The 14,732-nt window shown below is 37.6% G+C and overlaps 1 protein-coding gene across 3 annotated transcripts in view; it reads left to right on the forward strand.

The window, feature by feature from the left end:
* The window catches only part of GARRE1 (granule associated Rac and RHOG effector 1), a 62,869-nt gene that overhangs the window by 14,067 nt on the left and 34,070 nt on the right, over positions 1-14,732 (forward strand). Inside the window, exon 1 of one of the 3 annotated variants that reach the window (XM_052795695.1) lies at positions 9,908-10,220. The exons of the other annotated variants lie outside the window; for them this stretch is intronic. The gene's annotated coding sequence lies outside the window, so the exon portion shown is untranslated. Of the gene's footprint in view, positions 1-9,907; positions 10,221-14,732 lie in introns of those variants that run through there. 3 annotated transcript variants of the gene reach the window in all.

The raw sequence follows: 14,732 nt of genomic DNA on the forward strand, positions 1-14,732 counted from the left end.
AATATTTTGAAATAGTTGGGTTGTTGGACAGTGGTGCTGTGATACTCTTTTTCCACTTGAATAACTGTATCCTTTTGAAAACATGCTTGCAAATATTTTCCTAGTGCTATGATAAATTTTTGTGGCTGTCATTCATTGACATGAGAATCTCAGTGTGGTTGTTTAAGATGTTTCTAGTCCTCATTTTGGGGTGGGGTGGAGAAGCTTTTAAACATTGACCCTTAAGACTCAATGAAGTTACCATTCAAAATATGTTTTTATAGCATCCTTTTTTTGCTGAAGGAAAGGCAGTCCTGACTTGCAATTATCATTTATGTTGACACGGTAATTTTATTTATTTTTTTTTAAAGTACAGAAAGAAAGTATTGTGAACTACCCCAGTAGCCACCTAGGAATCAATCTCATGTCAGGCTACTCCTGATTGCACTGCTCCTGTTATCTTGCTAACTTTTGCTTCATAGTATAAATTGATCTGATAAGTATGTTGATGAGAACTCTTGACTTCACAATTTCTGTATTTATGGTTTTCCAGTCCATTTCAAAATCCAGCTCTGCTACCTTAAAAAATTCTCACACTTGTTTTTCTCTAGCCTGATTTATGTTCACTCATCTGCTTTTATTCCTAGAGGCTGTCCTCCCACTTGCACAGTTCAATTTCTGTGGAACTACCAATAAATTCAAACGATGCCCTGCTGAGAATAGGATGGAAGCTGAAGGAGTGGGAGGGAGAAAGTAGAACAAACTAATGGTATTTACTAGAACTGCCTGTGCAGACCAATGCAAAACAAACCATATTTATTGTAAAACATGTTGATAAGATACATATAAATTTAACAAAACACGTCGTAATACTTCATGTCTTAGTACAAGGATTATTCCTTCTTTCCTAATTTTGCTTGTGTGGTCAAGTTGTCCCATAACTGATTATGTCTAAAATAGAATTCAGAAAGTAATTTTGTGAATTACTAGGGGCAATTTCTTTGCTATTAGCATCCTAGGCTGACTAATTTTCTGTTTAATCAACAGAAAGTCATATCAATATAGTTGGCCTTGTTTTGAAAGGCTAGCTGCTAGCTTGGTATAAGCATTATAAATATTTTGTTATGTGGGTACATGGAATTTTTTTTTTTTTAACTTTCACTGTGTGTAAGCGAAGGTATTCACTAATGCACAGTGACCAAATCAGTTAATCTCTACAGGGTGAGCGCACAGCCAGCTGAACAGTAACAGACGTTCCTTCCATGCTCCGTGGGGATGTGTTTTCTGTGACTGAAATAGCTTATTTTGGGGTAGGCAGAAGAGCGTTAGCATGTGGCTGATGAAAATGCAGATGTGTACTTGTAACTCTCTGCAGCTCTGAGAGGGCATGGCTGTGTCAAGACTGCAACCTCCAGGCTTGGGATGCATCCTGGAAACTTCTTGTTTTTCAGCACTTTGGAGACAGAAAAATAGTTTTTCGTTCTTCAGAAAGCTGTTCTGTATCAAAGTGCTTTTGTGGGAGAATTTGTGCATGGAGGAACATTTTGCCCTAGCAACTGTACAAATTGGATATAATTGATAAAAATATGAAGGAGGCTAATTCATTAAAAGTATACATTTTGACCACTGCCATTGTGGCCTACATGGACATCTGATCCAGTAGGCTATTTTTATTTTAATTTTTTTGTGTAAGAAATATTACAGAATTGATGGCAAACAAACTACACACTTTGTTGTTGCAAGAAACCAAGCAAGTTTAAGCAAAGTCCTTCTTATAAATAGGTGGTGTCAGATGAGAAGACTTCCTTTGTAATAAACCCCTGTAATTTGTAAGACTTCAGCTTAATGTCCACAGATATTCTCCAAGTATCAATAATAGCTGGAATTTAATGCTTTGCTTTGCAAAATGCCCTGAAGTGCAGATCTGTTCTATTTTAAGGTCTTTATCGAAACCTAACAAATAAAGCTGTTTTCATTGCAGTGGAGTACTGACGGTGGTATTGAAAACCTCTTTTTCAGAGAAGGCTTTTAAACCTATGTTGCGTAAATACTGTATGTTTCTAATGCTCTAAAAAGTAATGTAAAATTGTCCTCAACAATAAACATATGGTTATAAATTCTGACGTACTCTGTACGCTATCCTGAGTATAGGAAGCAGAGTCTGCAACATGGAGGATATTTAATTTAAAAAATTGGGATAAGGGTCGTGAATTGTATGCTAGAAATAGAAAATAAGATTAGAGGTTATGTTTCAGGCATGGCGCTGTCTCTGGGGGGGGGGAACAGAACAAGGTTACTTCAAGGTTTGGAGCCTGGTTGGGGGATGGGGAGAAGGGAGGAAATCCAACAGTGGCTAAAAATGGTGCCTGGGGGTTTTGTAGTAATATATAAAGTAGAAATTGCCAGGCATCGCCTTAACGCTTAGTGTTGTGTATTGTAGCCTTTTCCTTACCATCGCTTACTGGTGCCAGATTAGTCATGGGCAGTGCTTGGTACCAGTGGGGTGGTTCTGGCTGTCAGCGTGCCCTCTGCACAAACAGTCCTGGTGGCGAAAAGGTTGCTTTTTCTAAATCTAATACTTAGGAAATAGGTTTGAAAGGGCTCTGGCCAGATCTGTAATAAATGCATCAGCTGGTATTGAAACATTGCTTAAATGTATTTGTCATCTTTGCAGTGTCTTATGGCTGGCAGAGCTTTACTGTGTCGCAATTTCTGCAGCAGAAAGCCCTTTGTCAACATAAGTTATGGGGAAGGAGTGTCAGCATGGCTTAAATCGCCTAAACAGCATTTAATGTAAGCCATGTCTTTCATGTTGATAATAATTTGTAAGTATAATTGACACATCAGAAGACACCACTTAAAATTATAAATGTTTCTTTCCAGTCTTCATTTGTGAACAAAATTCAGCTCTGTTAATGAATATTGGGAGATAACAGTGCCTGTACTTTATTAGGCATGAAGTTAGGGTCTTCCACTGATGCATGTGTGTGATATCTTGGAGCTTCAGGGGAGAAGACACATGTGAGTTTTCCGAAACATCTAAAATAATAAAAGTTTAAGCTTAGGTCTTCGGGTTTGCTTATGGATGTTTGATTTATACTGAATAGATCAATCACATCGTGGTAATTTGTTTTATGGATTAAAACATTACATCTGTTTTGCTTTCAAGATGTATTATACCAGCATAAATATCCCATTGTATCCTCTGCTGGGCAAAATATTTCTTGCACAACTCAGTGCAGAAATTTTGGCACATAACCTGGTGACAGATCATGCCTGTGACTGAGGGCTTAGTTGTTTATATAAAACTATCAGTACTGCTACTTTCAGGACATGGTAAGGTGGACTGACTGTACTTTATGTTGTAAACTAGGATTCATAATTATTTACAATTGATAATTTTATTGGGAAATACTTGGAGAGCTCTTTGGGGAATAATTTTTAACCTAAGAACAATGCATTTTTTTAAAAGGAAAAATCACATTACATCAGTCAAATCGCATCAGTATTTATCTGAACATCAGTTTGACTGTTGTATGCCTTTCCATGCCATATACTTAATGTAGCAGCTTAAAGCCGGAAGCTAGAAAAGCTATGCGTGCTGCTGAGACGTGCCGGCAGAATTCCATGTATGCATTTGTTAGCAAGTAGCTCTTGTGTGAAGTTATTTATATTCCTTGGTAGCGTCTACACTAGATATAAGAAATGAGATTTATTTTCCAAGCATATAAATTTATTTGTATTGAAAGAAACTAAACTTCATTATTAAGAGTTAACTCTGTTTTTAAAGAAGCAGGAAAACAATAGTCTGTTAAAATATTAAAATATTTTTAGCTTTTCTTAATAAAAAGGAAAATAACTTTCAGCAAGCTAGTCTTCCTAGGAAGAACATAAAAAATCCAAAACCAAGTAACTAATTGCTTTTAAAACCAGAAATTTCTTATGTCTGTGTCATTGTAAGGAGTGGATGGAGAAGACCTAGGATTGCTCTAGCATTCCTCAGCCTTCAGTCTGCAGCTTTTTGATTTTAAGTTGACCTGTGGCCTATTTTGGCATTTATATTGTGTGGATAAAAGGCAACAAATTATTCTGTGGACTGAAATAGAAAGCAGGATTACTGAAGCAGCTAATAGAAGGCACTAGATGCTACAGTCTCAAAGATGCAAGCTGTTGCCATTGTGGTGAAGGTGGGGTGATACTTGCTGGAACACAGGGGCTTGTTGAAAAAGGGCAAGAGGAGAGAATCCTTTTGTCTCTGGTGCTTAACTTCTGTTTGAACCAATTGTTAATGGTATTTGCAGAAGATTGAGCAACTCGGGGCAGGATTTTTTTTAGTTGTCTGCTGTGTAAAGCAGGCAGAAAAACTAGATAAGTGCTAAGCTTTGGGTGTTCTTAAGGTGGAAAGGTTATAGTTGGCAAAATTTGGCTATATTTTTCCCTTTTGATTTGTATTAGAGATTATAAACTGGAAGTATGCTACATTTGATCTTATAACCAATCATGTTTTGACCCCAACTATGCAGGATGAGTTAATGCTTTTTTAAAAATCTCATCTGTATTTAATTAAGACTTATAAATTCTGGTCTTAATGAGGAGGGGAACGCTATGCCCATGACACAAAAGCAGCTTTTTTGGTTAGGAAAAAGTGAGGGAAGGTTATGAAGTATGCATGCTACCGTTTCTACTTTTTTAGTCTTTATGATCTCAAATTACTTGTCACCTCTGTTCCTTCATCAGCTATAGGAATTAGTTGTACATAATCTAATATATTAAAACCCGTAGATTTGTTAGAAATAAAGCATTTTGGCAGTTCCAGAAGTCTCCTGTTACAAAGATCTAGTTCAAGAATGATTTTTAGAATTAAGGTTAAAAACTATTCAACTACTACTATTTATGTAATTGCTATTTACAGTAGTATTATATGATGCTTTTGGACTATTATGTACACACTAGTGTTTGGTTTTGTTATAGGAGGGAGACTGTTACTCACACTGGATTGCTCTGGTTTATTCATATCCTGTGACAGTGAATCAGATATTGCTGTCTATATACAGACTGAATTGCCAGCCAACTTTGGGCCCAAATATGGTAAACATAATTATGTTCATTTGCTGTAAAAATACATTCTCCTTAGTTTAACATTTTCATGATTACAGTTTTCTGATAATTCCATAATTTACAACATGAGAGGGATATGAAAAGCCTAATCATCATGTCCCTCGCTTCAGTATAGAATATAGTTTGTTTTGCTGGGCAAAACTCCAGCTGTTCAGTGATGAATCTGCTGCTACTCAAATACAGTAAGCCCATAAAGCATTTGGAAAGTTTGTTCTCAGGATGCAGGAGTTGTGGTACGGAGACATGAATCTCTGTATTAGCTAGACGACAAAAAAGCTCGTGGCTGCAACTGTCATGAGACAGTAAGTGTACATGCTGATGTCAGTTTTTCTGATACGTACTCCTGTTTCCTATTTTTGGAAATGAAATTTTCATCATTTCAGAATACTTAATAGTTTTTTAAATAGGAGACTTTCAATGAATGAGTTGGGGGAGAAGGCAGACATTAAGATAGATAAAGCTTCTACCGTGTACTGAAGAGAATAAATATTAGTAAATATTGGGTTAGGTTTTAATTTTGGTCACAAAGAAATAGTATGGTAATATACTTATTAAATATGAAGTAGTGAATAGTTTACATGTGGAAATATGTGCTAATAGTAGCAACTTTATATGAGTGGGTTAGGATTAGTATATTTAATGCAACTAAGAAAACATTTGCAGGGCTTTTTTTTTCTCTTTTTTGATGAAGTCTAGTATCAAGAGAATGTTGTAGACATGTTCTGTGGCAAGTGTTGAGAATTCAGAAGCAGCACAGTAATTTGGGAAAGGAAAGCTTGCTGGTGTTGAGTTACTCCAAATGTTTTGAAAGCTTTCATCATCCTTGCTGCAAACAGGAAAAAAAAAAATCACATAAAGGCTTTACAGGATTTTCTGTACATAGTCTGTCTTAAGTTTCTAGTACTCAAAACTTCCTTCTTCGTAGAAGAGCTTTAAATGTGTAGATGATCTGTAATTTTCATTGCCTTGAAATACTACTTTTGTCTAACACTACTAAAATAATTAAAATGTGTACTGAAGCTCCTCTGAGTTTGGGTTTTCTTTTTAAAGTTGCATAGCATCACAATCTCAGTTAAAACAGTCTAGAAATTTGGTTTAGGGGTATTTATTTCGGTGGAAAAATTCAAATGTGTATATGCTAATAAGTGTGAGTACTGTGGCATTTATGAAATGTAGCTTCTATGTTTGCAAGAGCAGCAAGATGGCTGGAAGACTTGTCTAAAAGTTAACAGCTGATTTATCGATGAGGAAATGCTTCTGTTTCCAGTGCAGTTGTAAACAGTATTTCATTGTGATATACTGCTTTTGCGGATCACAAAGTTGGAGTGAATAAGAAGGTAAACGTGGCCACACTGATTTAGACTTCAAAATTGATCCAGTTCAACCTTCTTTATCTCATGGAAGTTATAAATGGATACCTAAGGAAAGGCAAGAACAGGGTGAATTTGTGGGCTATGCTCATTTAAAACTCTGTCTTCAATTATTTGCTGCATATAGGATATCCTGAGCCTGTGGTCAGTATGTTTAGTAAGTCAAATGAACCTGTCTGGAAGAAGGAGTGATAAGGAGACCAGAACTGCACGTTAAATTTGAAGTGTGGGTAAACCATGGATTTATGCAGTGGCATAATTATGTTTCCGGCTTTCCCAATTTCCCTTCCAAATTCCTTTGCTAATAATTTGTAATGTAAGATTTAATATTCTGACTCTACCATTCAATATCAGGCTGACCTTTTAGCAAAAACATTTGTAGCACCGAGATCATCTTCCTAAGTGGTCCAGATCAGGCCAGACCTCATAATTTTGTATGTGAGGCTAGGATTGTTTTTCTCATGTATGAGTTGGTAAATGTATCCATAATGAATCTAGTCTCTTATTTTAAGCGCTCAGTCCTGTGAAGTTATGCCATTCTTTGTGTGTGTGTGTATATATATATATACACACATATATAGGAGTGCATTAGTATGTCATGCCTAAATGCTGTAGTATTTGACTTGGGCTTTTACTCCCACTTGTCTTTCCAAGTGATTTGTTTGGGGCAATGAAAACTTCTGAGGAAGAACCTCACTTTTGAAAGAAGACCTATTGAAGGTAGCGTTTATAGAATGTCTTTCAATTATTTCTCTAAGTACTTTGCCAAAGGGTGGGAATTATTCCCATTTTTCTAGGTGCAGAAGTACCTAGTACGCAGTATTGGGTCCATGGACAAATCATTTTAAGCCAGTGGGAATAAAGCTCTACATAGAGCACTCTGCTTGATTTCTGGATCTACACTGACTCAGCAGTAACTAAGCTCTTCAAGGTGATTTCATAAACCTCTTTAACAAATGTTAGTAGAAATTTTTAGCGTGAATTTTACAATGTGTATTGAAAACCTTTCATCCCAGTGAATGATACTGAAAAATACATATGGCATTTTCTTACGCTGGAAAGCTGCAATTCGTGATTTAACAAGGTACTTGATTATGTGAGAGATACCACTAACTTTATTGGAACTAAGCCTATGCTTAAGTCCATATCTGAAGTGAGCCCAAAGATTAAACTGCTTCCAGGTTTAAGATGTCTACTATGAGTTTATAGGGTTGTAGGGTTTTTTTTGTTGCTGGTTTTTTTTTTTGCTGTTGTTCTTTGTTGTATTGTGTTCCCCCTCATGTGAAAGCTGGTCTTTTGCAGAAACATGGGAAATCATGATTTTTGTGGTTATTGTTACAGAACTGAGAAACAGTTATATTTTGTTTTCTTAATGCTTGTTTTCTCTGTTAAGTTTTAACAAGGAAATACTATCCTAGACTCTTCATGCTTACTGTATTTAGAAGTGAAACTGTAATCAGGAGTGACAGGGTGAAGAATAATAGTCTAACATAGTGGCTTCTGCTGTAGCTTAGAAAGACTTTAAGTGCATATATGATGTGGTGGGTGGGTGTGCAAGGAAAGACTTGGGAGGGGATGGGAAGGGGGGAATTATCTCAAATGACTGTAACTGGACCATGGTGCACAAGACTGACCAAGTAATATTCCTGTTCCACATATGCTTTAATTGAATATTTCTCTAGTTCAGCCTTTTCTTCCTGTCTTCCCTTCCCTTCAGCAGGAAGGGAAATCTGTGGCTGAAAAACACTATTTATAGGAATAAATGTTGACAATTTCTAGACAAGTCTTGAGAATAAGTTAGTTCTCCATCCCTTCCTTGAAACCACGGCCTTCAGTTCTTCACTCTGTTTTGAAGAAAAGTGTATTTTTTTCTGATGGCTGGCTGCAAGCAGCTGGCTTTCAGTGTGAACAGGCGTCTCTTCCCAAGCAGTACCACAGGTAGTGGCCAGCATCAAAGAACTCTGTAGGCGATTTATTCCAGGAGGCAGAGCTGTGCCTTTTCTACAGAAAGTTTGTGCTGTTCGTGCCTGCTCTCTCGGTGGTCCCATGAGCCTTTTCTTCATCTTAGCATGTTTTATAGCTCTGATGAGAAAGCAAGAGAGTGTGCTGGTGGTGGCTGATGTTAAGTGCACTCTTTTGGGAGATGAGAGATGAAGTCTTGAGTCTCTTCCGGCTGCCAGTCACATTGCATGAGAATTTCTCATGCTGTGTGCGACTGCTTTGTTAGGCTACTGTATCAAAAGAGTGGACATTATTTTCTTTTCCTTCTATTCTGCACCCACAGTTCTCTTTGAAATGGGAACTGGTCCTGCTTTCAAAATAGGTAACGTAAGCACCTATTGCCGAGGGAGGATTGAAACTGTGATCCTGATCTGACACAGGCATCTATTTTTGACATGCAGGGAAGCACCCTAGTCTGAAAGGTCTGGTTTAACACATTCCTTTCACCAGCTTTTCCTTTTGCTGTCATATCTTATTGCTGAGACTTGAGTTAGTGCTATTCGGTGTGTTACATGTTTTGCTTCAAACAAAATGTAAGGAGTCTTCTGATGCGCTGTAGGCTCTGCCTTGGAAAAATCAGCTCAGTATACTGACAACTCTGAATCTGATTCAGAGATACCTACCTTCCATGCGTAGTTTATAGGGAGTGTAGTTATACAGTTCAGGGCTATGGATTCTTTTCTGGAGGGTTAAGGGTTGGAAGTGAGGTGGTGTAGTGCTGAGTAGCCAAGACCTTCAGTCCTTACCTAGCTCCAGAAATTTGGTGTTCTTCAGCCTTTTCCAGTTCTCTGTTTCCAAGTGGTTTTCAAGACAGAGTCTTTGGTAGTTTATTTTTTGGGGCAGGGCATGGGGGTGTTTTTGTCTTTGCTTGTCATTTAGGGCATCTAGCATAGAAGTGCCTCTAGAGGATTTTTTGGTGTAAGTGCAAAAGACACAAATAGGCACAAGTAAGTTAATAGCTTTGTTTTAAGGAGGGTCATTTTGAAGGGAAAAAAGCTCTAGACAAAGACATGATAAATTAGTTCAGAGACTGTCTATAAATATTAGTTAAATGTTTCATCAGTGAAATTGGTCTTTGAGTTAATAAAACCAAGTTGCTGGAGCCTTCCACTTAGGTTTAACAAACCTCCATGCTCTGTTTGTAATGGCTTTACTAGTTAATGAGATCAGTTTCTGTATTAGAAAGTTGGTCTGTTTAGATTTGTATACATTTAAACAGGATGCTCAAGTTGATGATTCCAGTTAAACTACGCTAACTATGTAGTCCCTTTAGAGTATGTCCTGTGAGCTGTGCTCCCCAACTGGTGGGAGGGAAGACACTGAATTGGTTTTAACACCCATCCAACCCTGGAGTAGCTAGGAGAGCAGGCCAGAGCATCTGGCAAGTCGGTATTAGGAAGGGGAGACCCTGGAACGAGGATGTTTCCAGCAGGAGCTTCATGGCTTCACTAAGGATTGGCTTGCCTACTTTTTTTTGTTTTGTTTTGTTTTTTTCCTCCAACTGTTCTGGGCAAGCAGCCAAAAAGGAATCCCAATGAGCAATTCATGAGCTAACAAGAACTAAAATGATATTGGTATAATAGGCTGTTTCTCTCTCTCTTCCCCTTTCTCCCCCTGTCCTGCTTTAATAGGAGATTTTTACAACTTGGATGACACCACCACCACCCCACCCCCCGAAACCGTACAGGAGGTGCCTGGGTCTTGTGGCTGCAGCCCACCCCATTAGAAAGGCTATCAGGCTTGAAAAGTGAGGTTGGTTTTCCTTTCTGGCTTTGTAGCCTAACTATGGGCAACTGACCAAAAGCAAGTGGGGTTTGGTGATGTGTATTGGCTGCCAATAGGCTGAGCTACCGGGATGTGCATCCTCTCCCTGCTGGCGCTCGTGGGCTGCTGGGGTTTTTGTCGTGTGCCTGCATCCTGACAGCTGTGTGGAGCGAGTCCTGAGAAACTGTAAGCCTCGTTTGCCCTGATGGTGAAGATAATGATATTTGTCAACCCCTATAAAAGCATTTGCATGCTTTAAGTGTTTGTGATGTGTTGGTATGAAATTACAGGTGCAAAATAACTTAGTTGATGTCAGAGATTAATGCATATTTTCTGCCAGTCAGCATTACTTGGAGATGGCTGTTCTTGTCGACTGAAAAGTTTAATTTTCAAAACATAATTTCAGCTCTTGCATTATTTGGAAAAGTTTTATGTCCAAAACAGTATTTAAAAATGAAAGCAAATTTAAAAAGCACCCACACTTAATTCTATGCTTTTTCTTTTTATGGTTGGATTGAATATATTCTATCATTGTCAAGAAACTCCTGTATATTCTCAAATGGTCGTCCTTATGGCAATTTTAATATTAATAGGTGTGGCGTATTAATTGAGAGTGTTGGAGATGTTCTAGTTGAAGCAAGAATTTAATTTCTCAGGTTATGAGATTTGTTACTGAAATTCTAATATTCTTTGTTTTATCTCTGGTATGTGGATTCCAGTTTTGAACAGATGTGGTTTGTACATGCTAAACATACTCTATAGCTGTAGATGTAATCCATCTTTAGTTTGGGATGGTGTAAAATGAATCAACTCCCAGTTAAAATCTGTAAAATACTGTATTGATGTCTGTCTTAACAGCCCCCCCCCCCAAGTAGTTGGGATTACTTGACTGTTTTTCTTAACCTGTTTCTTTACGAGGATCCTGTAAATTTTATTCAGAGGGAATAGTTTAATAGTTTCCACCATCTGTTTTAGTTAACTCGTATTCTTACCTACAATTAGTAGCCTATCTAAAAGGAGAAGCAAGAAATAACCTCTTATACCACACACAGCCTGTGGCTCTTCCCTCCAGATGAAGATTTGGTATTGTTCATTTGTGCCTTGAGCACACTGGTACAGTCTACTTTACAAGTTCCCTACCTGGGACTAACTTTCCATTTCTCCTGTTTAACTGTGTCTTTACTTTCATGTAGACTACTGGTTTGAAACCTTCTTACAGTTGGGCATCTCAGTGCTGCCTTTTCCAGAAACCCCTGCTGTCTCTTCTGTCCTTGCTATTGTCTCCTTACCTTTGCCCTTGCCAATGTGGTGCTCAAGATGAGCAAAGCAGCAGAGCCTGTCTTGTGTTACACTGCATGCTCAGCTTTGGGTCTGAGCCGGGTAGCCCTTCCTAGCCGGTGGTCCTTGCTTTAGGCCACTGCGGTTTTGTGGCCAGGACACTTGTAGTTGCGTTGCGAGGTGCTGATACACGAATTGATGTTGCTTGGACCTCGGCTGTTACCTTTTTTTAGTTCTGAGCCAGCTAGTGGTGGGGACAGTGGAGGACTGCTCTTCAGAGAATAGCGCATGGGCTTCTCCTACTGTTCTGCTCCCAGTTTGCTATTCCAATGTTGAAGGCCGTTTGGGATATTTTTATTTTCTTAAGGTATCCATGTTTGGACTTTGGGCGGCCTAGTCAGGTGATGGATCTGATGTACACAGTAGTGATGGCAGAACTTGAAGGTGGAATGCTGCCTTTCATAGAGGAGTAACTTTTGTATTCGCGTAAGATTTGTGTAACTAAATGTGAGAGAGAATTGGTGTGTTCTCAACTGGAGGCCCTTGGCTCTAGCAGCTTGCTGACCTTTTGGCCTTGCAGTAGGCTTTGTTTGTTCAGGCTTTTCCCTGTTAAGCAATCTGGCTGTTCTGGGTTGTTTCTTTTGGAGTTACTTTTTGGGGGGACATTAATTGAATTTAGTTGCTTTCATGTTTGATTGTTTTACATGAATGGTGCTTGCCACATTAAGTTCATCCTGAGATTTGGAATCTATCTCATAAAATTAAAACCAACGTACGATATCTGGAAGTGTTAGTTTCAAAAAATTTAGCTCAGGTATTTTGGATCATCTTACTCATGTTATTGCACGTTCGCTGAAAGGACAACAGAATTCATAAAGAACAGCTTGGCAAGAAGTTTTTAAAATTGAGATCAGAACCCTTTTTAAAGAATGATAAATCATTTTTTTGATCAAAAAATTTCTAACCAGTATGGCCTGCAAAAAACATTCATGTAGATGGTAAATGAAGTTGGCTGAAAGGAAGTTGACTGTGGGTAATTGTGTAACTAAACTAACTAGTGATAGACTTGTACATTTTACTCGCTACGTCCTCTGCTCGATTTCCTGTGTTGATTAAAGGAAAAGGTTGCCTCCTCTTCTAGCAAGGTAATCCCAAACAGGATGTATGGAGGATTAGACCCCTTGTTGCTGGTCCAAACCAGAAACTGGGAGGTGCCAAATTCCATTTTTCTGAAAGTCTTCTGTGTTAATTTGTGTGTCTTGCAATCAGTGAAGTTGGAGAAAATACTTTTGATTTTCTGGGAAGTATCTAAGCAAAAAATTTTGGATGTTACATTTAAAAAAAGAATAGTGAACTTGATTTGCATATGCATTCATTTTCATGCAATTTCTGTTTCCTCTATGCAAATGTGGCCATTTTTAGAGCAACTCATGCAGATGTCTGCTTGATTCTCTATGGAAGTTCAAACTAGTAGCAGTTCCTTAACCATAACATTAACTTCTTAAAGCGAGAACCTAAACTATGTGGTGAGCTTTTTTGTAGCGTTTTACAGCTTTCAACAGCACAGTGTTCAGTATGGAGCTTGCTTTTATACTGTAAATTAGTTCTATTTATAATGTTTAATAGTATATGAACAACACTATTTTGGTCTTGATTACATAAAGGGAGGAACAAAATTTCTTTACTTGTGGCATGCTAACTTTTTTGATAAGTTTCTACACTTGATTTCTGTGAATACTTCTGTTTTCTGCAAAATGAAATACAAGCCTAAGGCTTATATTTTGGACTGATAACATGCTGTTCTTGTATCACTGGAATGAAACACTTGGATTTTTTTATTTTTTTTCCCTAATATGGCAAGAGTTAGATTGGCATGAAGTTCATACAGTTACAATATGGAGCCCCCACTTTTAGTCCATGCACCAAGAGCAGCGGCGGAACCGTAGCATTGGGGAAGGGAGGGGAGAGCATGGGAACATCCTCTGCTTCACTTTTTCAGGAAAAGATGCAAAAGGAAGAATGTTTATTGTGTACATAGCATGTTGGAGATACTGTTATAGAAAGTGTAAGATGTGTAGCATTACCCACATGCCTAGTGTTGAAAATTGTAGTTTTTCTCTCTCTAAATAAATCTCTCTATAGATGCTGAAGATACAAGCTGTCCTCTTTAAGCTTTTGTGTTGATTTTATTACAAGGGAATATTGAAGTTGAATTTAGTAAGTTCCTGCAGGTTTCACTATGAAATTGTCTAGAAGTAAAACACAATGATTTATCATGTTTGTTTATAGCTGTAGAAAATACGAAAACACCATTTTTTTTTCTATTCATTACATTTATGTTATTTAGGATGTAGCAGCTTTATGTACTGGCTAAATATCAGACCATTTCAAATGATCAGTGTCTTAGTTTGATCCTGAAAGGCTCAGTGTGTAATCAGAACCACCAAATTGTAGTGCATTTCTAATATGCTTGTCTAATTCAGTGCTGTATAGCTTGAAACCCCCTTCTTTTTAGCTTTTTCTACTTTTGGCACTAATTAACATTTAGATATTTCGTGATCATTTCTTAAGTTCCTCTGCAATGTGAAATTCATGTCTACTTAGGGAAAATAATCACCAATTTACTTATACAATGCATATAAATTAACCGACTCTTTTGTTCCATCTACATTTTTATGCAATCAAGAAAACCAATTTAATCATGGTTTCCACTGTAAGGCACCATAGCTTGTAAAGCAAGGAGAATATTTTCAGCTATGCATATGATATCAAGATCTTCTAGAAAATTCAGTTTTTAATGGGTTTATTGCATTTTGACTCATTCAGTGTGAATATTGAGAGAAGTATAAAGTAGTTAGCAAAGAAAGTAATCAGCTTAGAGTACTTTAATAAAGGATGCTGAAATGCATATGGGAATTTTTGCTGTGTTTTATCTGTTTATCATGTTTTAAAAAGTGGGTATACAAGAGAATATTTGCTCTAGATCTCAGAAGCAGAACCATCTGCAGCAACAACTTCCTGAAAAACTTGTGTGTCTGTTGTTTTAGTGGGTGTGAGACTATCTGGCTCTATATGGTGTTTTGTCCTGCTATCTCTTGCCTGCTTCTTTATCTGGGATTTTTATACCATGCATGTGTGTCAAAACACATTATGTGTATGAATTGGTACCTTGTTTCTTCAAGGAACAGGTAGAAATAAGAAACTTTGACTGAAGATAAAATC

Source organism: Harpia harpyja, chromosome 9 (genome assembly GCF_026419915.1).
Source record: "Harpia harpyja isolate bHarHar1 chromosome 9, bHarHar1 primary haplotype, whole genome shotgun sequence".
In the NCBI taxonomy this organism is placed as follows: Eukaryota; Metazoa; Chordata; class Aves; order Accipitriformes; family Accipitridae; genus Harpia; species Harpia harpyja.